Consider the following 26754-nt stretch of genomic DNA (forward strand, 5'->3'; position numbering starts at 1 on the left):
ACACAATATGGACTGAGTCTGCTCAGTGCGTAGATGTGTGAAAATCTGTGGTCTGATGGTAGGCTAAGCATGGAAATTCCCTGGACTATCACAGCGGGGTGATGTGTATGGATTTTTGATTGATGATTTAATGATTAATGAGAAACTTGTAACAGGCCTTGAAATTCTAGTGCATATCACAGTCCACCATACTGAGGTCATGAAAGCGAACAGATAAAGTGACCCTCCGATATATCCACATTAACGTCTTTTCTGAGAGCAGCAACATGGCCGCTTATAATGTATGATGGAGAATGGGGCATGACACATCACCCTTGAATTGGATCCAACTCTATTCCATACACAGTAAAGAAAGGGCACAAAGAATCTTCAAAATTAATGGAATGTTTTGGTTGTAACTTATGAATGGTTTGATTAAACTAGATTTTAGCAAAATGTATTAAAGAAATTCGAATGACATTTTCCTTTGAAGAATTGAAAATTCGGTTGGCATTTCTGTGCGGTAATCGTAGTTGAAATTGGTGCTTCTGAAACTCAATTGCCTTCTTTTTTTAGGAATTAACATGTGGAACGTTTTATTGCGATTTCCAAACTCCAAAGGTAAGACATTAACGATAACTTCGTTACTCATCATTTGACTCTATCTCATCCCTGAGCTTAAAAAATGGGTAAATATTTACAATTTTACTGACTAAAGTCGAGTGTAAGCATCACGTTACCCAAAATAAAGGCCCATCAGTTAGGTTCCTTGCCTTACCAGTATTGGTTCATAGATGTGTTTTTACCTTATTATATACTAATTTCAGAGTTATAATTCGCAATACCTAAAGGATACAACAGGAACACCTCTTGGGAAAAGATTAGGTAAATTTGTAAAGATTATTGGTACTACCTTAAGCAATTTTACCAATTGACTGGTAACACTTGCCTTTACATGGAACTTCAAAGTATCCCTGAACTGTACCAAGGGGTATGGGTTTTGAAGGGTTATGTAGTTACTATACCTGTGTTAATTTGTATTACTATCAGCAAATCTTTACTCGTGTATTATCACTAATAAAAACTGGAACCTTATATTACCCACTAATCTAACCTACCCTTATTCATTTGTGGGTGGGCATAAATTACATCTTGCTCACCCTCCTAAGCCATTTGAAGTAGCACACCTGTTTTTACCTATAGAGTATTTTAACATCTTTGATGGGCTACACTTGGTTAGCTATGCATTGTTTTAGAGTTATGGGATTTCTGCAGATGTCACAAATAACTAGAGCAATCGGAGATTTCAGACCTCCGCCAATGAGTATTGCCAACTTTTAACTAAAGTCTATGGACATCGCCTCCCACTTTTCATACGTTGGGTGTACAGTAAATGGTGAAAAGTGCAATATTGATTCAGAATCGTAATCGTGATCCATATCGCCTCCAAAATTTCATGGTTTCTTCTGATGCATAATATCTATCCATTGTCAAGATTTGGTGAAAATCCAATGTGTTGATTTGTTTTGACGTAAGCTTTAAAATTGTGAAAAATGCAAATCCGGATCCAGTACCGGATCATTTCTTAAAGATGATTGAGTCATCCGTGGCCTGATATCTATCTGTGGTGAAAATTTTTTAATAATCCGTCAGTGTGTTTTAACATTATCTTTAAAATGGCGGAAATGGAAATCTGTATCTAGATTCTGTATCCGGATCTAAATCATCTCCAAAATTCAATGGGGATCACCCAAGGTCTATCTGGTTAGAATTTCGTTAAAATCCTTCGAACAGTTTTGATGTAATCCTGTCCACAGATACACAGACAAATAAATAGATAAATAAAGCGACTCAAAGATATTACCTCCTTGGCGGTGGTAAAGATGCAATAAACAAAGCCTTATTAGAATGTCTTTGATAAAGTTGTTTTCACCTTCTAGGTTAGGTTAAGAATTAGAGAGTGACTGATATTGGTGTATAGTTTAGTAAATATGTGATTTTTGAACATAAGACTTACCCGGTAGTTATATATATAGCTGACGTCACGGCAGAAAATTCAAAACTCGCGCCAATCGCCAATTGGATAGCCAGGTAAACCACCTCTGCGCCCCAGCGAGGTACCTGGGAACCATTCCAGGAACCCTCATATATTCTCTGCCGTCGCTAGTGGCGACACGTGTATTCTGCTCTCGTCAATATTGGTCTTATTTTGGTGAAGTACAAAACTTTGGTTGTTGACTCCCGCTTGTTTTTGATCTCGCTTTGGATATAACTTAATTTGATTTAGATTTTGAAAATTTTTGACCTTTGCTTGTCTGATTTCTCTTTAGATTTTCGAAATGGCCACCCCCCCTATAACTTTTAGGTTATGTGTGAGTAGTGGGTGTAAGACACGAATGGCAAAAGCTTCACTTGATCCCCATTCTCTCTGTGTTGCTTGCAGAGGTTAAGAGTGTGATTTGGGAGATTGCTGTAATGAGTGTGTACTACTATCAGAGCGTGAATGGATTGAGTTTGATAGGTATAGTCGTAAACTCAAAAGGGATAGATTGAGGCGAAGTTCTTCTCTGTCTTTTAAAGACTTTTCATCTTCCCATGTCATTAATCCTGTTCCTTCCCCTGTAGTGGTAGATCCTGATCCCACTATTGCAACTGCTAATGAGCCGTCACTCAAAGATATGTTAGTGGCGATTCAAGCGCTGGGCGCTGAAGTGGAATCGCTTGCTGCGGACAGAACACAGCTGATGTCCGATGTAAGGCAGTTGAAAGGTGAAAGTGCAAAAAGTGCAGTGAAGTTAAGTGCAGTGGAGGGTGCGCCTGGTCGCATCTGTCGTCCTCCTAGTCCTAGACCTCTTCCAAGCTCCCCAACCCCTGGGAGAAGGAATGTCGAAAGGCGAAAGGAGACGAGAGGCTTTAATACACGAGCAGACGTCCCCTCGAACGTACCTGTGGGCGCTTCCCAGGATGTTCACCCTCACCAATGGAAAGGTTAGGTTAAGTGTTTCTCGTCGTCTTCGGATGACCCCTTGCCTAAAAGAGGCTGGAAGCTTGCTTCCAGACCTTTAAGAGGACCCATGATAAGGCCTACCGACGTCCTGTTAATTCACGTCCTGGATGTAGTCACTGGGATACACCAGAGACGTTTGAAAGTCCTCCAATAAAACGTCCTTATAGGACGTTGGACGCTTCAAAGGATCCTCCTATGCAGTCAGGACCAGGCTTAACCTCATTCCAGGCATCAGCGCAGCCTTCAGACTGGTTTTCACCTTCCAGGCGCTCCGTTCCTCTGAGTGATGAGGAGAACGTTGTGGTTTCATCACCGATTTCACAACCTTCAGATCATAATTTTGTTATGCTGCAAGACATGCTAAACAGGCTCTCGTCGTTCATGCAGAACTACCAGCGTAGCGACAAACCTCAAACCAGCACACGTGACAGTTTTGGTCGGGATCGAGACAGCGAGCAGGCTGTTCTACAAGTTTCGAAATGTCCTGTAAGATGTGTGCTTGAACGCCCTCATAGTCGAAGATCTAAGCTTCCTGCTAGCCTTTATGAACGTCCTTTAGGAAGTGATCGTGAACGTTCACCTAAGTCGTAGTTGACAGCCCCTATATAGAACACGAACGCCCTTACAAGCGCAAGGAGATCCTTCCGTCAGATCGTGTGCTCGAACGTCCTTCAAAGAAAGACGTTGGACGTCCTGTTAAACAGGTTACCGAACGTCCTTCCAAACGTGCTGCCGAACGTCCTGAGAAACAGGCTGCCGTTCGTCCTTCGAAACAGGCTCCCGAACATCCTACGAAACAGGTTGCCGAGCGTCCTTTGGAACAGGCTGCCGAACGTCCTGCGAAACAGGCTGTCGAACATCCTACTTTTCAGGACGCTCTTCACTCCTCAAATTATTGTAGTGAACATCCTCCATGTCGTGATTCCGAACGGAAAACAGACGAACAAGTCGCTGAACAGCAAGCGGTTTGCAGCGTCGAACGCTTGTCAGGAATTGACGGCAAGCGCGTTTCAGGATACGATTCTGAACGCCCTATCCCTTACCATATTTCGGACATTAGTCTGGATTATGATAATGAGGCTCACTCTTTCCAAGAAGACATTGATGCAGTTCAAGTTCAGGAACTCTTTGACTCCGATCAAGTTGATCGCGAGCGTTCGGCTGAACCGCAAGCGTCACGCCCGCTTGATATATCTCGTAGTCGTAATGATCCTGTTTCTATTGCTGTTGGTACTCAGGATATTTTTGAGAAGGAAACTGCTCTCAACACTGCTGCTTCCGAAGGAACGTTGCCAGAGAAGGATATAGAAGGCCAGCTTTCTCCTATGGAGTTTGATGAAGTGTCGGATGACGAGGACTCTGTTTCTTTTCGTCATTCTGCCGACTTGAAAAAACTGATGAAAGTTTTATGGAGGAGTTCTCAGACTTTTTTGTGCCAGTGGCTCCCCGTTCGCCACCGTCTGAGTTTACTCTTGGGAAGGCCTCTAAGAAAGCTCGCTTTACCAAGATGGTGTTATCGCTCTCATCTAAGAGAGCTCTTAAATTGATGGGTGACTGGTTACAGTCTAAGGAAGCCTTAGGAAAAGCAGCTTTCTCCTTTCCTCCGGCTAGACTGGCCTCCAGGTCTAGTATATGGTACGAGACAGGAGAAGTTCTCGGCTTGGGGATACCTGTCTCTGCCCAGGGAGATTTCTCAAGCCTCGTAGACGCTCCTCGTCGGTCGGCCATGAGGAAGACCAAGATCTTCTGGTCTACTTCGGAGATGGACCACCTGCTCAAGGGCATATTTAGAGCCTTCGAAGTTTTTAACTTCTTAGACTGGACTCTTGGAGCTCTGGATAAAAATATTCGCTACTTTTAAAGAGGAGGATACCTCTGCCTAGTCCATTTGATATCTTGTATGGACAAGGCTTTGAGGGATGGATCCAACAAACTAGCAGCACTCTTTTCTGCTGGCATCCTTAAGAAAAGGGATCAATTATGCTCGTTTCTTTCGCTGGGGGTTACTCCCTTCCAGAAGTTTGAGCTGTTGTATGCGCCTCTTTCTCCATTGTTGTTCCCACAAGAACTAATCAAGGAGATATCGGCAGCCTTGGCTCAAAAAGCTACTCAGGATCTTGTCTCTAAGACAGCCAGAAAAGCTCTTCCACCCTCATTTACCAGTTGCAAGCCTAAGGAAGAAACTTTTCCCAAGTTTTCTCAGCCCTTTCGAGGGAGATCTTCCAGCAGGGGTAGCTCCAGACCTGACGCTAGAAGGAATAAGAGAAGAGGCTTTAGAGCAGGGCGAAGCAGGGTCTGACTGCTTTCACCTTCAGGCAGTAGGGGCCAGACTACTCAACTTCTGGCAAGCGTTGGAGAAGAGAGGAGCAGATCAGTGGTCTATACACATCTTGAAGGAGGGTTACAAGATCCCCTTTCAAGGGAGTCCTCCTTTGGTCTTAGTTCGTGTGGATCTCTCTCCCAAATACAGAGAGGAGGAAAAGAGACAAGCTCTATCGACCCAAGTGTCTCTTATGTTGAAAAAGGGGGCCATAGAGAAGGTACAGGATATTTGTTCACCGGGTTTTTACAACAGACTGTTCCTGGTACCCAAGAACTCGGGGGGATGGCGTCCAGTCCTGGACGTGAGTGCGCTGAACAAGTTCATCCTGAAGACGAAGTTCTCTATGGAGACTTCGAAATCGGTGCTAGCCGCAGTAAGGAAGGGCGACTGGATGGTCTCTTTAGACCTCCAGGATGCGTACTTCCACATCCCTATCCGTCCGAACTTCAGACCTTACCTAAGGTTCGTCTTCAAGGGAGATGTCTTCCAATTCAGAGCCCTATGCTTCGTCCTTTGCACAGCACCCCAGGTCTTTACGAAGCTCATGCTAATTGTAGCAAAGATACTCCATTCAAGGGGCATAAGAGCCTCCCTGTATCTCGACGACTGGCTTCTCAGAGCGCACTCATACGATCACTGCCTGAAGGATCTTCAGACAATATTGAACCTTCCAAAAGAGCTAGGTCTCCTTGTAAACAAGGAAAAGTCTCTCTTGGTTCCATCTGAAGAGATTCTCTATTTGGGAATGACGATTCGGAGTCAGACTTTTCGGGCTTTTCCGTCTCCTTTAAGGATGGAACAAGCCAGATTGAAACTCCAATCATTTCTAAGCAAGAATATGTGTTCAACAAGGAAGTGGATGAGCCTAGTAGGAACCCTCTCCTCCTTGGAACAATTTGTTCCCCTAGGAAGACTGAACATTCGTCCTTTCCAGTTCCATCTCGACAGCCATTGGAACAAGGAGAAAGACCTAGAAGCGATGTTCATTCCGATTACGAACGCCATCAAAGACTGCCTTCGGTGGTGGGAAGAACCGAACAAGTTCCAGTAAGGTCTCGACCTATCACAAAAGAGCCCAGACCTTGTGTTATGCTCCGACGCCTCGGACGCAGGATGGGGAATAACCCTAATCAAGTCGGAAGCTTCGGGACTGGTCAGAGAACCAAAAGTCTTTACATATAAACCACAAGGAATTGTTGGCAGTTCTATTAGCCCTCAAAAGTTTCAAGGAATCGGTCACCAACAAAGTGGGCAAGAGAGAGGAACGTTATCCTTCTAACAAGGTTTATCCAAGGGGAGAAAAACGTAATGGCAGACTGCCTCAGCAGAAGAGGTCAGATCCTACCGACAGAGTGGACACTCAACCTTCAAGTTTGCAAGAGCCTATGGCGTCTTTGGGGTCGTCCATGCATAGATCTCTTTGCAACATCAAAGACAAAGAGGTTAGAGGTGTATTGCTCCCTGGTGCCGGATCCAGAAGCAGTCCATATAGACTCGTTTCTTATGGATTGGTCCAACCTAGATCTGTACGCCTTCCCACCATACAAGATCCTGTACAAAGTAGTACAGAAATTTGTAACATCCAAAGGGACCAGGATGACCCTAGTGGCTCCCTATTGGCCATCAAGAGAATGGTTCACAGAGGTACTGGAATGGGCGGTAGACACTCCAAGAATACTTCCATTAAGAGTAGATCTACTCAGACAACCCCACTTGGAAAGATTCCATCAAAATCTCCACGCTCTTCAGCTGACTGCCTTCAGACTATTGAAAGACTCACTAGATCTAGAGGCTTTTCGAAGGAGGCTGCTCAGGCCATTGCAAGAGCAAGAAGGACTTCGACTATCAAAGTCTATCAGTCCAAGTGGGAGGTTTTTAGAGAGTGGTGTAGAGTCAACTCTCTTTCCTCATCCAGTACCTCTGTAGCTCAAATTGCGGACTTCCTGCTCCACCTTCAAAGGAAGTGCAATTTCTCCTCCTCTACTATTAAAGGTTATAGGAGCATGTTAGCAACTGTGTTCAGACATAGAAACCTTGACCTTTTTAACAATAAGGATCTGCAAGAACTTCCTAATTCTTTCGAGACTACAAAACAACGAAACCAAGATTCTCCAGCCTGGAATCTGGATATTGTTTTGAAGTATCTCATGAGCGACAGGTTTGAGCCACTGGGTTCAACTTCTATGAAAAACCTTACTATGAAGACTTTATTTTTGGTTAGTTTTGCAACAGCCAAAAGAGTGAGTGAAATACATGCGTTTAGCAAAAACGTTGGATTTCGTGATGGTAAAGCTGTCTGTGCCTTACAATTAGGCTTTCTTGCCAAAAACAAACGCCCTTCTCAACCTTGGCCCAAAGCGTTCGAGATTCCAAATCTTACGGATTTGGTTGGAGAAGAGTTGGAAAGAGTCTTATGCCCAGTAAGAGCTCTGAGTTGCTACTTGGATAGAACGAAAGATATACAAGGCAATTCTGAAGCTTTATGGTGTTTGGTCAAAAAGCCCTCATTACAGATGTCTAAAAATGTCTTGTCATTTTTTATTAGGCTTTTGATTAAGGAAGCACATATTTGTTATAATGAATCAGACCTTGGTCTTTTAAAGGTCAAGACTCATGAAGTCAGAGCAGTAGCAACGTCGGCAGCATTCAGACAGAACAGATCACTACAAAGCATAATGGACACAACCTTCTGGAGGAGAAAATCTGTGTTCGCATCATATTATTTGAAAGGTGTTCAGACTCGTTACGAGGACTGTTACACTCTGGGTCCATTTGTAGCAGCGAGTGCAGTAGTGGGTGAAGGATCCACCACTATGTTCCCATAATCCTAATACCTGTTTCTTCTCTTGGAACTTTTATTTGTTTTTTATGGTTGTTTGTGGAGATTGTGACAGTCTTCCACAATCATTGATTTTAGTCAGGTGGTCAATTTTGTTCCTTGAGAGTGCCCGGAACTGAGTATTGGAGGAGGTTCTGTCACAATGAGGTATATACACCTGTTTGACAGTCCCTAAGAGATCTTCAGCCCCCTGGGAGGATCGCTGGATCTCATAAGGATAGCAGACATAATGAGGCAGACAATCATTGAAGTCAGCTTCCTTATCAGGTACGAACCCTTAAGCTTGTTTTGATTAACTCTTAAGCAGAATTCCAACTATATTGGCTGTCTCTAACCCTCCACCAAAGGTGTTAATCAGCTATATATATATAACTACCGGGTAAGTCTTATGTTTAAAAATGGTATTTTCATTATAGAATAAATTTTTGAACATACTTAACCAGTAGTTATATATAATTAAATTCCCACCCTCCTCCCCTCTAAGAGACTAGAGGCATGGAATATATGAGGGTTCCTGGAATGGTTCCCAGGTACCTCGCTAGGGCGCAGGGATGGTACACCTGGCTATCCAATTGGCGATTGGCGCGAGTTATGAATTTTCTGCCGTGACGTCAGGGACGTAAGGTATATATATATATATAACTACCGGGTAAGTAAGTTCAAAAATTTATTTGTTCCGTAACTGAAATACAAACCACGCTATTTAATATGGGTTATTACTTTGGCGTAGCTGAAATGACAAACCATTAGAGTTTTAACGAGGGTTTACTACCCCACCGCTAGTTAGCGGGGGGTAGGGAGGGGTAGCTTGCTACCCCTCCCCCTCACACACACCGGTGAATACTTCATTGTTCCGTAACCGAAATACAAACCACGCTATTTACATTGGGTTTACCTTTTAGCGCAGCTGAAATGGCGAGCCATTAGAATTTAACGAGGGTGTATTATCCCCGCGCTAGTTAGCGGGGGGGGGGGGTAGGGGAGTGGTAGCTAGCTACCCCTCCCCCCCCTCACACACAGGTGAATGCTCACTTTCACTTTTGGCTCGGACTGGGACAGACGTCTCTGTCTTGGTCCTCGCTTGGCAGCCATTGTTTGTTTTGTCTTTACTTAATCACTTACTTTTCTTTTACTCAATATATATGTAAACATGTTTTCATGTTTGTATACATATATTTGAGTATAGAAATCAGTAAGTTTCCTTTTCAGAGTTGTGTGTGTAGTGTACGATATCTCCGTGGAGTCCTCGTCAGTTAGGCCACCACGGCGTAATTTTTTGGGTTGCGATCGAGTTTGACTTCGGTCTTTCTCTCTCTCTCTTGAGGTCGTTCACCTTTTTACTACGTTTTACTACGCCTCTTGTAGCTTCCTTCCCGTGTGGGGGGGTTGCTACCCCGTACGTTTTGTCCCAATTAGTTTATGGATCTAATTGTAGTTGTTAATTTTTCAGCTTGTAGAACGATTCCTTTCGGGGTTTTCGTTCTTTCTTTAGTGTTCATTCATTTTTAAATTACATAATTACATAGTTTCATAATTATAATTGTTATAATTCTGTTTTGGTTACAGCTCTCCTTCCGTGAGTGTAAGTGGTTGTGAGGGCACGTGCCTGTTGTGTAATTCTTGTTTCCTTTCCCTCGGGATTCCTCTTCGGAGCCTTCCCGGGGGAATGAATGTGTACTAATGATTTTTGTTTTATTTTTTTACAGTTACCGATCTAGTTCGTTTCTGTAATATGGCAACGGTGTGAGCGGTCTTGTTGAGGCCTGGGGATTCGGCTGTTGCTGCCTCCCCTTTGGATTTTCGTCAGGGGCGTGTCTCCTTCTACTGGAAGTACTCCCGTGACGATTGACAGCTCTCCAGTTCATTTTAGAACTCTCAGGAGGCTTGCCTCCTTGGGTGGGTAACTTTCCTTCCGGGAGAAGTTTTTCCTGTCCAGGCTTGAGTTTTTTCCCTTTTGGGGGTTCTTCTCTTGCCTTTTTTTCGTGCGACTATGCTCTTGGTGCTGAGCGGTCACACCGGCAGTTTCGCTTAAGGGGCTGGGCAACTGCAGGAGCCCCGCTTCGGAGGATTGCTCCTTTTAGGTCACTGGCTGACCAGTCTCTTCTACGAAGTGTTTCTCTTTCGTTCGCGAGAGAGTACACTCATAGAGACTCCTCTTCGGAGGATTCTTCTGCTGCTGTTGCTGTTGGCCTCCTTCGCCGTAAGGCTCACCGTCCGCCTCATCGTAAGGGCCTCTCATCTCCCTATAAGGGTGCTAAGAGGCGCCTTTTTGAATCTCCGTTTGCAGCCTACAACTCCTTCTTCTTGATCTTCCGCCCTGGTGCAGATGGACAGCAGTCTGACCTCGTCTTCCAACGGGCAACGGTCTTCCCGACGGACAACGGTCTTCCCGACGGACAACAGTCTTCCCGACGGGCAACGGTCTTCTCGACGGGCAACGGTCTTCCCGACGGACAACGGTCTTCCCGACGGACAACGGTTTTCCGACGGACATCAGTCTCCCGGCGGACAGGCAACGGTCTTCCGACGGACATCTGTCTCCCGACGGACAACGATCCCTTCGGGGCAAAGGGTGGCCTCCTACGGGGATTATTCCCTTGCGTGTCAGGGTTCCCCTGCGCTCCCTTCTTCTGTGTTCTCTCCTGCTCCTGCTCAGTGTTAGCGCACAGGCGCTCTCCTGCTCATCAGCGCTTCCTGATCGCCAGCGCTCTCCTGTTCGCCAGCGCTCTCCTGTTCGTCAGCGCTCTCATGATGATCATCTCTGCTGTTCCTGTTGGTTCCTGTTACGCGCCCTGTGCGCCCACGTTCGCCCTCGCGATCTAGAACTTCGGTTCAGGTCTGGGTCAAGGACTCTTCTTCTATGCGCAGGCTTCCACGCGTTGCCTTCTGCTCGTCAGCGATCATCAGCTCGCCAGCGACCTTAGACGCGTCAACGTTCACCTGCTCGCCAGCGATCTCCTACGCATCGATGATCGCCATCGATCTGCCACGCGTGTCAGTTCCCCTGACCACCATCAGTAGCGATCTAGCGCTCGCCTGCTGTGGACCACGATCTCCGGTAGCTGAGTCTTGCCGTAGATCTTCCTCCTGCTCGCCAGCGCTCACCTTTTCTTCTGTCCTTCTGTGCGCCAGCTTTCTTCATTTGCCAGCGCACATCTGCGCGCCCTTCTTTGCCACGCACCAATGGGCGCCAACGGTTTTCTGACCGTCTAGGATCGCCTGATTAACAGCTGGCTTCAGCTCTCACCTTCCTGATGCACCTGCGCGCCTTCTGTTAGCGCGATGCGCGCTAACAATCACTAGTCTCTCTCGCGTTGGCAATCGCCTATGCACCCGCGCGATTCTTCATCTGCTCGCTAGCGTTTTGTTAACGCACTACCGCTCGCCAATGTGCCGTCGCGCGGACCGACGGGGGGTCCGTCGCGCGGACCGACGGGGGGTCCGTCGCGCGGACCGACGGGGGGTCCGTCGCGCGGACCGACGGGGGGTCCGTCGCGCGGACCGACGGGGGGTCCGTCGCGCGGACCGACGGGGGGGTCCGTCGCGCGGACCGACGGGGGGTCCGTCGCGGGGACCGACGGGGGGGGCCGTCGCGCGGACCGACGGGGGGTCCGTCGCGCGGACCGACGGGGGGTCCGTCGCGCGGACCGACGGGGGGTCCGTCGCGCGGACCGACGGGGGGTCCGTCGCGCGGACCGACGGGGGGTCCGTCGCGCGGACCGACGGGGGGTCCGTCGCGCGGACCGACGGGGGGTCCGTCGCGCGGACCGACGGGGGGTCCGTCGCGCGGACCGACGGGGGGTCCGTCGCGCGGACCGACGGGGGGTCCGTCGCGCGGACCGACGGGGGGTCCGTCGCGCGGACCGACGGGGGGTCCGTCGCGCGGACCGACGGGGGGTCCGTCGCGCGGACCGACGGGGGGTCCGTCGCGCGGACCGACGGGGGGTCCGTCGCGCGGACCGACGGGGGGTCCGTCGCGCGGACCGACGGGGGGTCCGTCGCGCGGACCGACGGGGGGTCCGTCGCGCGGACCGACGGGGGGTCCGTCGCGCGGACCGACGGGGGGTCCGTCGCGCGGACCGACGGGGGGTCCGTCGCGCGGACCGACGGGGGTTCCGTCGCGCGGACCGACGGGGGTTCCGTCGCGCGGACCGACGGGGGGTCCGTCGCGCGGACCGACGGGGGTTCCGTCGCGCGGACCGACGGGGGTTCCGTCGCGCGGACCGACGGGGGTTCCGTCGCGCGGACCGACGGGGGGTCCGTCGCGCGGATCGACGGGGGTCCGTCGTGCGAACGTCGGCTTAATTCTTGCAGTATCCTTGCGGACCGACGGGGGGTCCGTCGCGCGGACCGACGGGGGGTCCGTCGCGCGGACCGACAGGGGGTCCGTCGTGCGGACCGACGGGGGGTCCGTCGCGCGGACCGACGGGGGGTCCGTCGCGCGGACCGACGGGGGGTCCGTCGCGCGGACCGACGGGGGGTCCGTCGCGCGGACCGACGGGGGGTCCGTCGCGCAGACCGACGGGGGTCCGTCGTGCGAACGTCGGCTTAATTCTTGCAGTATCCATTGCTTGCCTATGGGTTATTGCTCGCCGACCACCAGCTCTCGCCTTTCCTACCACGCTCGCCCTCCTTCGCTCACCTTCGTTTGCGTTCCTGCGTGACCGCGCATGGGCGCTTCCACGTTCGCCCACGCGCAAATCATTGATTTACCATCGCGCGAGCACCAGGGCGATTGCGACCACGATTCCCATTGGGGTTTTCGCAGCATGGCCAGCCTGGCGATTTCTTCTGGAGTGTATTTCCAGAACACGGCCTCACCCCGTAAACGCAGAGCATGGCACATGCAAGAATAAGAAGAATCTTCAGGGAGGTCTGAGCAACACTCCTCTTTCCAGAACCTGGGTTAGGCCTTCCCCGTCATTCCCTGGAAGGATTTTTGGCGGGGGGCTTTCCGTTCGGGGCTTTCCGTTCGAGATTTCTCCATCGGCCAAGGGGTGACTGCTTACCCCTTCCTCTTCTCCATCTCGTGTAAGGGGCTTACCAGGTCCTTTCCCTCCTCGGTTACGGCCCGAGGTTTGGTTCAACGAAGCTACAGGAAGGTCATGGGTACTTTCCTCCTCTCGGGCTCAGGCACCTTGGCGTTTCGTCGTTAAGTATCTAACTTGCGGGCAAGCTCGATGTTGGACCATCTGGACGTGCTGACCGAGGGCTTCCTTTCGGGTGTCTCATCCGTGGATGTCGACCACCTCAGACACCCTTCCATCCTTGAGAAAAGTTTGTTTGTGCCCAAGGACAGAGACATAGACAGCGGCTGTGCAGAGGAAGTTGACTTCCGTTTTCACTCCTCCAAGGCGCTTTCTTCCAGACTCTGCAGGGCTCCAGCGCCTTTTTCTTTCAACCACGTCGGCCTAAGTTATCGGCTACGACAACTGAGACAAGGTATCCAATTGCATTTTCCTCCTGTCAGGAACAGATGGCACGGGAGGCTCCCCCGGGGGGGGCATAGTCCTAGAGGGAGCGGCAGAGTTCACGAACTCTAGGATTGGCACCCCCCCCCCCTTGCAGGTTTCACGCTGGGAGGATGCCTAAGGTTACTCATCCGGATGACAGCTTCCCGATGCCCATTCCCGCACGATCTCTGTGATCAACCAAGGATATCGCGCCTGCCGTCTCTGTCAGCGAATTCAGTGTCTCTGAACCTCTATGCCATAGGGTCGGCAAGAGTTTGCCCGTTTGGGCAGAATGATCCATACCTTAGGAGAAGGTCCTCCATAGGATCATCGACGGCTTCACCCCCGGCTTCTTCAGTCGATCCTTTCTTGTAAGGAAGTATCTGAGACGGGAGTTCCGTAGTCGACCTCTCAGCCCTGATCAAGTTTGTCGAACAAACTTCGTCCAGCGTGGAACAGCAGAATCGATCAGACTGGTAACGAGGCGACAGGACTCCTTAAACCCTGTATCAGAAGGACAGGTACTTTCAGTTTCCATTCCATCCATCTTCCAGGAAGCTCGTGGAATTCAGCCTAGACTGCAGGTATTCCTGCTTATGATGCAGTGTGGCGATCCCGCCGTGGCATCGCAGGTTTTTTTCCCCAGAGAACTCTCCCTGCTTTCCTCATGGCCGCTCAGGTGCAGGCTTCCGCCTCCTTCGCTTTTTGGAGGTCTGGTCAACTCCGGTAGGCTCGGGTTCGACCTTCTTCAGCGCCGGGACAAGCTTCCGGATGCTTACCATGAGTGGGGGTTCATGGTATTTTGCTAGGAGCCTTCTCTTCTTCTGCCTCAACATCTGGAGTATCTGGCCATGATATTGAGTTAACGGCCTTACCACGTTGGAAACCCCGCTTCTCGTCCGTCCAGCGAGGTTAAGCAACGTCGGTTCTGGTCGGTACTTGGATGGGTGACCACCTGGGAACGCCAGATTCTGTTGCCACCTCCTCCGAGCCTTCCCTTCAGTTGACTGTGGCAAGACTGAGGAGAGTCGCAGTACCTGTTCTCAGTCAAGCAGAGCTTTCAGCCCTACCTTGGAACGTTTCCTAGTTCTCCTTTCCTCATTGACCCGTCTATAGTTCCGAACGGTCGCCTCAGGATAAGTTCCATGTGGGGCGGTCTAACTTCCGGTGGTTTCAGTCAACGATTAACCGGACTTCCTGGCCCCTATGGGAACAGCGGAACTATTAGACCTGCAATGGGTGTTGACCAATGGAACCTCTTGATGGGAGTGGATATTCTCGTCCTTTCCCCACATTCTTGATGCTGTTCTCGGACTCGTCAAAGAAAAGGGGGGGGGGGGGGCATGTTCCGGTCCAGGTCTATGTTCAGGACCTGAAGGATACCTCTCCATCATTCAGGCAAGCTTAGGGGCCGTAGTCTGGCCCCTCTACAGATCCTAAAGTTCCTGCCGAGTCGCTCCGTGCGCGTCGACTTCATGGTTCTGGCGTGTTCTAACCAGCAGGGGACGCATTTTCACACCTTCACATCTAGCAGTAGAGATACCGAGATGATTGAGATACTCTCAATACCACCATCGGCTCTCTCATTCCAGGCAGAGGAATGTTCTCTCCGACTATCCGAGCAGAGCCTCGTAGAGAGAGTGTACCTGGGGGTCTTTGGCCTTGAGTAACCAGCAAGTCCTGGTCTGGGGGACCTGATCGCGACAGCTTGGAACCTCAAGCTTCCGCTGTTCTTCCCCCCAGTCTCAGACCCCGAGACTCTGGCAAGATGCATTCCAGTGATGGTGGGACAACTTCGACGCCTGCGTCTTCCCTCCTTTTTGTCTGTGGAGAATGGGTCTCAACAAGACCATGTTGTCTGTCAACCTTTCAATGGGAGAGCTCCACTGGGACTATGCGCAGAACGGTTTCTGGACCCTCTGCTTCCCCTGACGGAACTCCCGGGAGAGCTTCTCCCACGGCACAGACTACTCAAACAACCACACTGCAACATCTTTCACGAGCCGGGGCGTCGCTTCGGCTTCATGCCTGGAGACACTACGCCTCCTCCTCAAGAAGAGACAACCCGCTACAGTCGCGGGACGGAGGTCGCGTCATCTGCGATAGTCATCCGCAGGGGTCTTCCAGGCGAAGTGAAGAGTCTTCGGTGGTTGGTGCCGTGGGAGATATACTTCTTCCCTTGAGGCCTCTTCTCCAGCAATAACGATCTTATTGCCTTTCGGCGGGAGGAAACTCCTTTCCACTCAAGGAAATGAAGCCTGTCGCTCAGCCTTTCCCAGACCTTCAGGCTTAAAGGAATAACTTTTTCCTTCCCGCTGGATCTTTCCTCGCTCATGGGAAGCTACGAACGTCCCTGCCCTAGTCGGAATGAGACCTCCAACTTGGAGCATGGCTCGGACTTTTTAGTCCCTTAAGAGATCTTCTCAAGACCCTTTACGATAGGCCTCTGATTGTATTCCGTCTTGGGTCTCCTGCTCACTCTGGCCGTGGCCAGTGTGTAAGCAATCTTCTTGGTCTCGTACGACTCCGCCCTTTCTAAGGAAGGGGGGAAGGCAACATTCAGGTTCGCTCCTGAGTTGTTGGCTAGACTCAGAATCTTGGGGTCCCGGCCCTACGGTCCAATTCCTTCAAGATTTCGAGTCTCCATTCTGTATCTGATGTCCCAAACCTTCTCCTTCTTGCCAGTAAGGAATCGAGGGGCTAGCTTTGGGCACAGCTGCAGTTTGTCCTCAGTTGCAGCTGATTTGGGAGCACAAGGAGGACACGAGGGAGAGTCACCAGTATACCTCTTCAGCTCGGACTCAAGGACATTCATCTCGACCTGTCTCCAGACCCTCCCCCGTCACGTCGCCCTACAGCACGATGTCGGATACATTGCAACGTCCCTCGCCTTCGAGTAATACTACTCTGTGACGCAGGTGCTACAGGCTGGAGTCTGGAAGCGTCTAATGACCTTCGCAGCCCGCTTCCTGCAGGGCGTGACCCACAGGAGTTTTGATACGTTTTCTATCGCTCTGTGGTGGCTACACAACAGCTGGTCTAACCTCAGGCTCCTTTTTGGACAGGTAGCAGAAGGTTGAGGGCATTGTTATCAGGTTTTAGTCTGCATGAACGAAAGAAGTATGTCTGGCCCTTACTTCTTTCTTCATCATCCCCTCTACGGGGAAGCAGCGTCCTGGTCTCTGCATAGCTGACCTCGAACCTCTGCAGGTAAACCATGCTTCCTTGTGTTCCGAGTATTGAGTCAATACTGTCGCGTCCCCCATACCCTGACGAGGTGGTATTGGGAACGTCCTAACCCAGAGTTCCTTCTGGAACTCCAGGTCAACTGCCTAGGACGGGTCACACTTCTTCCTTCACACACAAGCTTATGTAGGCCACACGGTTCCTTGCAGAGCAAGGAACTTGTGAGGTGCAGGGACTCCTTTTCTCGAGTGCGACTCACTCGGATTCTGAGTCCCCGGGTAAAGCCAAAGCCAGTATGGCTGGGGACTTTCCACCCTACCTAAGGGGAAAGTCACCCAATGTAAATAGCGTGGTTTGTATTTCGGTTACGGAACAAATTACAAATTCAAAGATAATTTGTATTTTTCCTAACCATACAAACCTTAGCTATTTACACATATTTGCCCGCCGGCCCTGTCCCCCAAGACAAGTCCTACCTCTAAGTGAAAGTGAGCATTCACCTGTGTGTGAGGGGGGAGGGGGGGTAGCTAGCTACCACTCCCCTACCCCCCCCCCGCTAACTAGACCGGGGGGTAATACGCCCTCGTTAAATTCTAACGGCTCGCCATTTCAGCTGCGCTAAAAGGTAAACCCAATGTAAATAGCTAAGGTTTGTATGGTTAGGAAAAATACAAATTATCTTCAAATTTGTCATCTTTGCTTTTGGCTCGGGTGATGAACAGACTTGTCTGCTCTCACCCTCGCTTTGACTGCCATTAATCTGTTTTGCTTTTTCTTTCTACAGAGTGTGTGAAGTTGGCCTCTATTAATATGCGTACGTTTCCTGGTTTACCTGACCGCCCTTGTGGGACCTTTATGTCGGCGGTCGACACAGATCCGCACACCTTGTGTCCTCATTGTAGGGGCCAACGGTGTGAAAAGGGTAATGTATGCGGTGAGAGTAGGGAGTGGTCTACCTCCCAGTGGGAGAGGTTTGCCCGGCGCCGGAAGAAGAAGTCCAAAAGGGATATTTCTCCTCCAAAGGCTTCTTTGAAGAGAGAAAATCCCAAGGCCTCTTCTTCCGCAGCCCAAACCTCCTCCGAAGCTCCCACTCGATCGGTCTCTTCCGAGAGGCCGTCGAAGGGGAGCGTAGACCGTTGTTCTGTTGACCGATCCCGGGGTGCGGGAGAGGTAGTTGCCTCCCATAGCGAGGCAGCTGCACCTCCTCCCTCGGAGGAGGATATTGATTTCACTGTGCCTAATCGTGATTTGTTACAGCTTTGGTCCTCCTTGGGGCTTCAAGGTTTGCCCTCCCAGGAAGCCCTGCTTGATATGATCAAGCTGGGAGCAGCTGTTAAACAATCGCCGGCGATAGCAGACGTAGATCCTCTGTCTGTCGTCGACGTTGTTATAACGGAGGCCTCCGGTGTGTCGGATCAAACTGCTCCTGTTGTTGTTGAGGTAGCTGAAGGCTCTGATTCCCCCTCTGAACATCTTTCGAGGGTGGAACTTTGTCCCATGGTCTCTCCTGCTGGTGACTCTCCCCCCCAGGGGAGTTCACTTACAGAGACTCCTCTGCAGAGGCCTTATGAAGGTCAGCTTGCTGATCCCACGGCCCCTAGAGGGCGTATAAGGCGGAAGGCTCATCCTCCCCTTCGCCGTAGAGGACTTCCTTCTCCTCACAAGGGAGTTAGGAGGCGCCTTTTCGGCTCGTCGTCCCCGCAGTCCTCTGTGGAGGAGACTCATCGTTCACTGATCCTGCCAGCTACCACCTTAGACCTCTCCGAAGATCGTTCGCAATCTCCTTCGGTGGTAGGTCGTCCTTCGGAACTCCCTGACCTGTCACCCTCCAGACCTGCTGTCCTGCCATCACCCTTTAAGGCTGCTGATCCTGTCATTGCACAGGCACCGGTCTCTTCTGGGCACAATGGACTTGAGCGCAAAACTGTGCCTTAGTCCCTTAAGCGCCAGGCACCCCCTGCACGCCGTCTTGCGGCTGTTCCTGACTTAGTGTCACTGCACTCTCTTGCGCACGTGCGCGCTCCTGCTCCTGTTCTTACGCGCCAGGGTCCCCCTGCGCTTCCACGATTTCCTGCGCGCCCTCCTGCAGTTCCTGTTATAGCATGCCAGCGCTCTCCTGCGCACACGCGCTCACCTGCGCGCCAGCGCCCTCCTGCAGTTCCTGCTACAGCGCTCAAGCGCTCTCCTATTCGTCAGCGCCTCAGCGCTCTTCTGGAATTAAGCGCGCAGCTGCAGTTCCTGACACGGCGCGCAAGCGCTCACCAGCGCGCAAGCGCTCACCAGCGCGCCAGCGCTCTCCTACATTCCAGCGCGCAGTACAGGAGGTACCTAAGTTAGCGCATGGGCGCTCACAGGTACCCCTGTGCGCCCGAATCCTGCTGCGCGCTATGCGCGCCCAACTTAGCAGCGCACACCTGCGGGTCAGAATCCTGTGCTCCCATCGCAGCAGCACACACCAGTGCGGCCGAATCCTGTTGCGCTCCCTGCGCGCCCATCACAGCAGCACACGCCCGTACGCCCGCATCCTGATGCTTGCCCGCGATCTCCTGCGCGCCCTCGTTCTCCTCAGAGGGCAGTTCCTGCACCACCTGCGCAACGTTCTCCTGCGCGCAAGCTCACCTTTGCGCTCTCACGAGGCTGCGCAATCACGCCCTCGCCCCGTGCTTCCTGACATGCGCGCTCCACGCCCTTGCGCTAGGAACATTTCTCCTGCGCACGCGCGCCCAACAGCCTCGCCCGCACAGGCTCTTCAGCAGGTTCCTGCGCGCCCGCACGCGCGAGCAGAAGCTTGCTCATGCTCCAGCTACCATCCAGCCTTCAACCCCGCCCCACGCTCCAGCTCCTGCAAGCCGCACGCCCTTGCCATCACCTATGCGCGCCCTCGCCCTAGTGCGCGCACGTGCGAAATTCCTGTCGCACGATCCTTCCGCGCGCGATCCAGGGCAGGGCTCATCCAGCGCGATTTGCGCCGCGATCCCGCACGCGACTTCATGGGGCTTCAGGCGGACAGATCATCGTCTCGTTCCCCCCCTCGCAAGCGCAGAACAGCACGCTCGCCAGAGGAAGGGAGGTTCCCGGACAGGTCTAAGGACTCTGTTTCAGCTCCATTTCAGGCGAACCCTCGTTTGTCGACTCCTCCTAGGGATCGATCGATCCCCTTCCCTCCAGAGGGAGTGTCTGACAGCGCGACTGTCAGCCAACAGCCCTGGTTTGGTACCATAGTCAGAGCTCTCATGCAGGCTTTTAAGCCTGTGTTCTCTGAACTGGGTCACAAAGCAGTGGCTACCTCGTCTCCCCTGAAGAGGAAGAGAGGAGTCCCCTCCGTGGTGACTTCTCCGAGGGCTAAGCTGTCTCCTGGGAAATCCTTGCGCAAGGCTCCCTCTCCCCCCCAGATTTTCTCTCCCTCCCCTGCGGATGAGGATTTCCCATCCTCAGGGGAGTCGGACGAGCCGGTCAGTTCCCCCATCGCACCAATGGGGGAAACTCCGCCTCTCCCTGAGAAGTCTCCTCGCACGGGGTTGGAGAAGAGCCTGCATCCATCGTTGCTAGAGTCCTGTATCCCTCCCAGGAGGGAGCCGAAGGACTCGAAGACTTTGCCTAAGTCTTCTGCAAGGATCAGACAGGAACCAGCTAGACCTTCGGAAAATGTCCACGAGTCCCCCCCCCCCCCCCCAGGAAGAGCCACTGGGGACGGGAGACTTTGCTGCTAGCCCTTTGGGAGGAGAGCATCAAGAGTCAGAACATGCGTTCTGGCAAGTTTCCGACCCTCATGAGAAATCTCAACGGGTTTCCGGACCCTGAGATTCCTCCTCGTTAGAGTAAGGACACGGTCTTGGACCGAGTCTACAGCACCCAGAAGCCCTCTAGGGCCAGTGCAGCCTTGCCCTGGTCACAAGGGATGAAGAGTGCCAGAGACAAGGTCGAAGGCCAGCTCTCTGAGTTTGCCTCCTCCAACAGATCCAGCACCGGTAACAAGCTCCTCCCTCCTCCTCGAGTCCACCAGAGGAGGTATTTTGAGATCTTAGAGGAGACTTGTTTGAGTCTTCCCATTCACCATTCTGTGGAAGAACTCACTGGGGGAGTCCCTCTAGAGAGACTCTCCAACCGGCAGGTTTTGTATTCTGCTACTGAGATCCTAAGCCAGGAGAAGGTGGCGAAGTGTGCCATGCAGGCAACCTCGTGGCTTGACATCTGGCTGGGGGGTCTCTGGGCATCCTGGTGCGGTCTGAGGACCTGTCCAAAGAAAGCACCAGGAAGGCACTGGAGACATTCTTACTCTCTGGCACGTGGACCATCGAGTTTCTGGCCCACCAAGTTTCGAGCTTGTGGGCCAATACGATCCTGAAACGTTGAGACGCAGTTGCCGAGAGATTTCACCAGAAAGTCCCCAGTTCCGACGTTAGCAGGCTCAGACACTCTTCCGTGCTCGGTAAGAGTTTGTTCGAGCCTAAGGACGTGGAGCTAGCTGCTGAGAGGTGGAGGAAGTCCAACCAAGACTCCCTCCATTCAATGGCGGAACAAGGGAGTCCAAAGACCTTGAACTTTCTTGAGCTGAGAATAGCCGCTCCAACCTGATAAGGATGCGTCTGTGTGAATGATTAATTCCGGAGGCGGAAATCGAAGGGGAACTGACTTTGACAGACTGTTTGCTCTTGTCCAAGGAAGAAGTCTTTCCCGTAGAATGGGAGGAAGGCGGACTTTCCTGTCCCGGAGCTTCCGGTTCGCCCTCGAACGCCAGACACGATTGATATCTTTCAATTTTGCCTTCAGAAGAAGATCCGTCACTGAGGCAAACTGAAGGGACCCCAGAATCTTCTCTTGGAGTCGTCTGGAACTTACTTTGTCTTTGAGAAAGCGTTTGGTGTTCCTTGCAATCTCTAACCTCTTGGGTCTGGGAAGACACAGAGTATGAGATATAAGATCCCATTGCAGGCCGAGCCATTGGAACTTCGATTTTGGAAGAAGACGGGACTTCTTGAAGTTGATCTGGAAGCCTAGAGATTGAAGATAATGGATGACTTTGTGAGTGGCTTTTAGGCAATTTTGGGAGGTGTCTGACCAAATGAGCCAGTCGTCCAGATAGGCTACTACTTGAATCCCTTGATTCCTGAGTTCCTGAACAGCGACTTCTGCTAGCTTTGTGAAGATCCTTGGGGCAATGTTGAGCCCGAAAGGCATCACCTTGAAGGAGTAACTTTTGTCCCCTAAGCGAAAGCCTAGGTACGGACGGAAGTGTCTCGCTATCGGGACGTGATAGTAGGCGTCTGTAAGATCGATAGAGGTGGTGACGGCCCCACGGGGAAGTAAGGTCCGCACCTGCGAGACGGTAAGCATTCGAAACTTGTCGCATTGAATGGACAAGTTGAGAAGGGATAGATCTAGAATCACTCTTCTCTTGTCTGAATCCTTCTTCGGGACACTGAACAGCCGACCTTGAAACTTCAGATGTTTCGTTTCTTGTATGGCGTTCTTTTGTAAAAGATCCTGGACAAATTCGACCAGGTCCGGAGTGGAATGTTGACGAAATTTGTTCGGAGGAGGAGGTCCTTGAATCCAACTCCACCCTAGTCCCTTGGAGATGATACTGAACGCCCAGGGACTGAACCTCCATTTGTTGCGGAAGGCATAGAGCCTCCCCCCTACCTGCTGCACCTCAGTATTGGTTTGAGGAGTTGCCTCCACGTCCGCCTCGGAAGTTCTTTCCTCTGTGAAAGGCTCTTCCCTTGCCTTTGTTCTGGTTAGAGCCACGGTGGTAGCCTCTACCTCTACCATAACTCTGGGAAGAGCTATGAGCCTCGTAGGACTGGTTAAAGGCAGGGGAAGTGGCGGAGGCACCAGAAAGCTGGCTCTTAGGTAGCAGAACGGTGACATAGTCATCCGAAGGAGCCCGAGAGGTGGAAGGCTGTGCAGGGACAACAGAAGATGGAGGAAGAGGCAGCCGGAAGTTGGATGAAGCACTCTGTTGTTGCCTGAACTGGGTGGAGGTATATGGTCTAAGCTTCTTCCTACCCCGGGCTTGATAATTTGCGGGGTCATACTTGCGTTTAGGGGTCAAACCCCAACGGGCTTTAAGGCTCTGATTAACCCTAGTGGCCTCCGCCAAGACTTCCTCTACGAGATCCTCGGGGAAGAGATTTGAACCCCAACAGGAGGACCGGATGAGTTTATTAGGTTCATGCCTAATCGTCGCCTCAGCTAGAACATGCTTGCGACATCTGCGTTTAGCAGTAGCGAAGTCATACAAGTCATAATATAAAGACTAACGTAGCCTTGTTGAGAGACTTAAAAATACTCTCCGTATCGTAAGTCAAGGCTATCGACTCCGTGGATGTGGCCAGGTTTAGAGTACGGCCCACACGTAGGCGGGAATCATATTCCTGTTTAATGAGGGATTCCGGGAGACGGGGAAGCTTCTCACTAAACAAGACTGAGGCACAGTCTGCTGCAAGCTTGCCGGAGGTAAAGGTGGTATGGACGTTGTCCCAACACTCAATACCTGAGGGAAGAAGGAGGGAGATTGGATCCACCTCTCGGATGGGAGGCAAGGGCTTCTCCTCCAGAGCATATTGAAAGGCAAGCTCTGCCACCTTATTGACGCATGGAGTCAAGGTGTTCTTGTCCATTAAGAACATCGTAAAGGAGCTTTTATAAGGCGTCAGCATGGTGTTAGTGCAGCCGATGTCATTAAAAAATCTGGCCCAAACAGATTGGGCTTGCTCCTTCGGGAAGATGACCGTCTCTTTGGGGACCTTGTCTAATCGGACTAAAGCTTCCTCGGTAAGTCTGGCATAACCATGAAATGGAAATGCCAGACCCGGAGGAAAGAATTCAAAGTCCTCTAGAGGACGAGTGCCAAGGCCCTCCAGAGTCAACATTCCGTCTGAGAACGGGGAATGAAGAGCCATCCGCCAGGGGTTGTTCTTGGCAAACGGCGGGAGCTTAGAGGCATCCGGTATGAGAGAGCTTTGGACTCTCTCCGGAGCTCCTTGCTCTAAAGCCCCAATTCTCTGACCGAAGTTAGAGAACATCGTGTCCATCCTCGACTGCATCTCCGAAACCAACTTTGCCTGCATCTCCGACACGATGCGAAGCATAGCTGATTCGGAAAGGCCCGGGCTAGCAGCAGGAGGGGCGGAAGGAACTCCCGGGTCGTGAGACTTAGAGGAGGAACCAGAGGTCTTTGAAGACGGGTTCGTACCATGTTTAGAGCCATGAGAAGTCTTGTGAGGCTTGCGAGCTTTGGGTAAGGTCCTTGAAGTAGACTTATCCTTAGGGGGAACCGGGTATGAACGTTGAGACGAATCACGGTCCCCAGAAAATCCAAGAAAGGAAGAGCGATCAGAAGAAGAAGAAAGAGCGGGGCTGAGGATAGGAATCTCAGCGCCGGACACACCTGCCTCACTTACCACCCTACCTGTATCCGGCTCGTCTAGCAACATTGGTTCGACGTCCAGGTTCATGGAGGCAACATTGTCCTCCAGACCTCCGGGGGCGTCCGATGGATCTTGCTCTGGGTCGATGAGACCCGTTATAGTGGCATCAATGTGGGCAATGATGGGAGCTGCCACATGCCTAGCCACAGCAGCTGAAGACTTGGCGTTGGGGTAAACCATGGTGCAGTAGTCCTCAGATAGGACGTACGGCCGCTTAGACTTCACATTCCGGGCAAACCCACCAACCCACACCTTCAGTGTGGCCCGAGCCGCAGACTTTTGCTCCGGGGATGCCTGAAATAATAGTGGGAATTATAAAAGGGAGACTCCCAATGGTCCTTCAAGACCATAGATATCTTACTAATAGTAAATAAAATAAGAAGGCAATATAGCCAACGGGACTCACCGAGTCAGATCCAAGGGTAGTGATGAGGTCGAAGCAAATCACACAGTTATCCGGGTGCCATACCACAACGTCTTCCAGTTGAACCCCACAAGGGGCGTGAGATCGGCAGACGGAGTGGCCACAAGGCTGGTGCAGAACAGCTGCACAGGCCGGCATCAGACAATGCACCATCTGTAAAAAGAATAGTATATGAGAAACTGTAATTCTCTTAAGTAGGGGCGGGTCTGGAGGACCCGGGCCTAACATAGGTCTAACACAAGATTAGAGCTTAACTGTACTATTCTTTAAGTAGGGGCGGGTCCGGAGGACCCGGGCCTAACATAGGTCTAACACAAGAATAGAGCTTAACTGTACTATTCTTTTAAGTAGGGGCGAAAATAGGTCTAACACAAGATTAGAGCTTAACTGTACTATTCTTTAAGTAGGGGCGGGTCCGGAGGACCCGGGCCTAACATAGGTCTAACACAAGATTAGAGCTTAACTGTACTTATTTTTTTTTTTTTTTTTTTTTTTTTTTTTTTTTTTTTTTTTTTTTTTTTAAATAGGGGCGGGTCCGGAGGACCCGGGCCTAACATAGGTCTAACGCAAGGTTAGAGCTTAACTGTAATATTCTTACATAGGGGCGGGACCGGAGGTCCCGGGCCTAAACATAAGTCTAACTTGAAACTAAAGTATAGCCATCCATTCCGGTCAAGCCGGGAGCATAAAAAAGGATGCAATAACAAGGAATTAAGACACATAGTGTCTGATTTCCCGGGGTGGGGTAGACCCCGGGCCGGGAAATAAAGGTATATTCAATACCAATTCCTTTAGTGACTCCGGGGTAGTGAACTGTCATATATAATCATCATAGGAAATGTTATAAAATAATAGGGGGGCGGAACTGTAACTAAGAACTGCCAATCGAACCCGGAGGGTTTCGTATAACATAAGCCAGAATGAAAAGTGAATATAAAATAGGGTGCACCGGGATCCAACTCTGTTGACCGGTGGCCAACCAGACTAGACAGAGACTAAACCGCCGGGCCACCCGGAGGACAAAGTCCATAAACACTTAACTACCCCCTCTAAAAGGAGGGAAGGCAACGGTCCCTTAGTGGAGGGGGGAGAAGCCTAGCCTCCCACCTAGCTAGAGGGGGAGCGTGGGGGAGGATCACGTGATACGAGGCAGCAGGGCTACCAACTGACGATCCCCAACCAGACAGATCAAACGGAGTAATGGCACAAATATTCATTATAATAATAATAATAGCGTTAAATATGAATAAACACATAGAAAATTTTTGGGCAAGGCATGCAACATAATAATTAAATCACAAAAGACACACCTGATGGCTAAAAATAACATTGCCGCCTTAGAACGGTCGGCAGCCATAGCGATACGTAAATGATATCGGCCCAAAAATTGAACCACGAGGATTCTAAACGCTAAATAATGAATATTCACAATAACAAATAATATTTGATAATAAAAATAATACACATAGTAACACCGCAAGTGAAAATTAAAAGCTCTCAAAAACAGGAGTACCAACTGTAGTGAAATCAAGCAAGATCGGTATGAACGAAGAGAATAAACTCCTATAATATAAATATTAAACGATCTAGGTTGCTCAAAACACAGTAAAACCCAGCTTGGTACTTAACTTTGACGGTGTCTCCTGGGAAACCGACGAAGAAGCCATAATTCACTAGAAAATATCCAAAATTCGAGAGCACCAGAAAAATGCGGGTTACTGCACAAGTCGTGCTAAAAGGAGTTGGGTTCTGAGCGGATGCATTGTAGTAGTACCGAGTGAGGTTGAACGGCTCTCCTCTATTGGGGTTCTCTGTCGTGGATTAATCTAAATAGTGCGGGACCTCTGGAATATACGCCCAATTTTATACCGACACCAATAGGTGAGCGAGCTAGTTAACCTAGCACTCCTTTACATTTTTTCTCTGGTATATTTAGCAGTAAATTACCTAAGAATAAGTGCTAAATGGAGCTTATTCACTGGGCGGCACAGGTTCGAGCCCAGAAAACAAGTTTGTTGCATATGTAGAGGATACTACTCAAATTGCATCAGTTTCATTCCATGAATATAGATCTGAGGTTGGCGAATCCCTTAATAGAGATCTAGCTAAA

At 50.7% G+C, this 26754-nt stretch overlaps 1 long non-coding RNA gene and 1 pseudogene across 1 annotated transcript in view; both read left to right on the forward strand.

Annotated features, from left to right (window-relative positions):
- The window catches only part of LOC137627806 (uncharacterized), a 74022-nt gene that overhangs the window by 25745 nt on the left and 21523 nt on the right, over positions 1-26754 (forward strand). The gene's annotated exons all lie outside the window — the stretch shown is intronic.
- On the forward strand, positions 14463-14581 carry LOC137627980 (5S ribosomal RNA; annotated as a pseudogene).

This window comes from Palaemon carinicauda, chromosome 35, assembly GCF_036898095.1.
Source record: "Palaemon carinicauda isolate YSFRI2023 chromosome 35, ASM3689809v2, whole genome shotgun sequence".
NCBI lineage: Eukaryota > Metazoa > Arthropoda > Malacostraca > Decapoda > Palaemonidae > Palaemon > Palaemon carinicauda.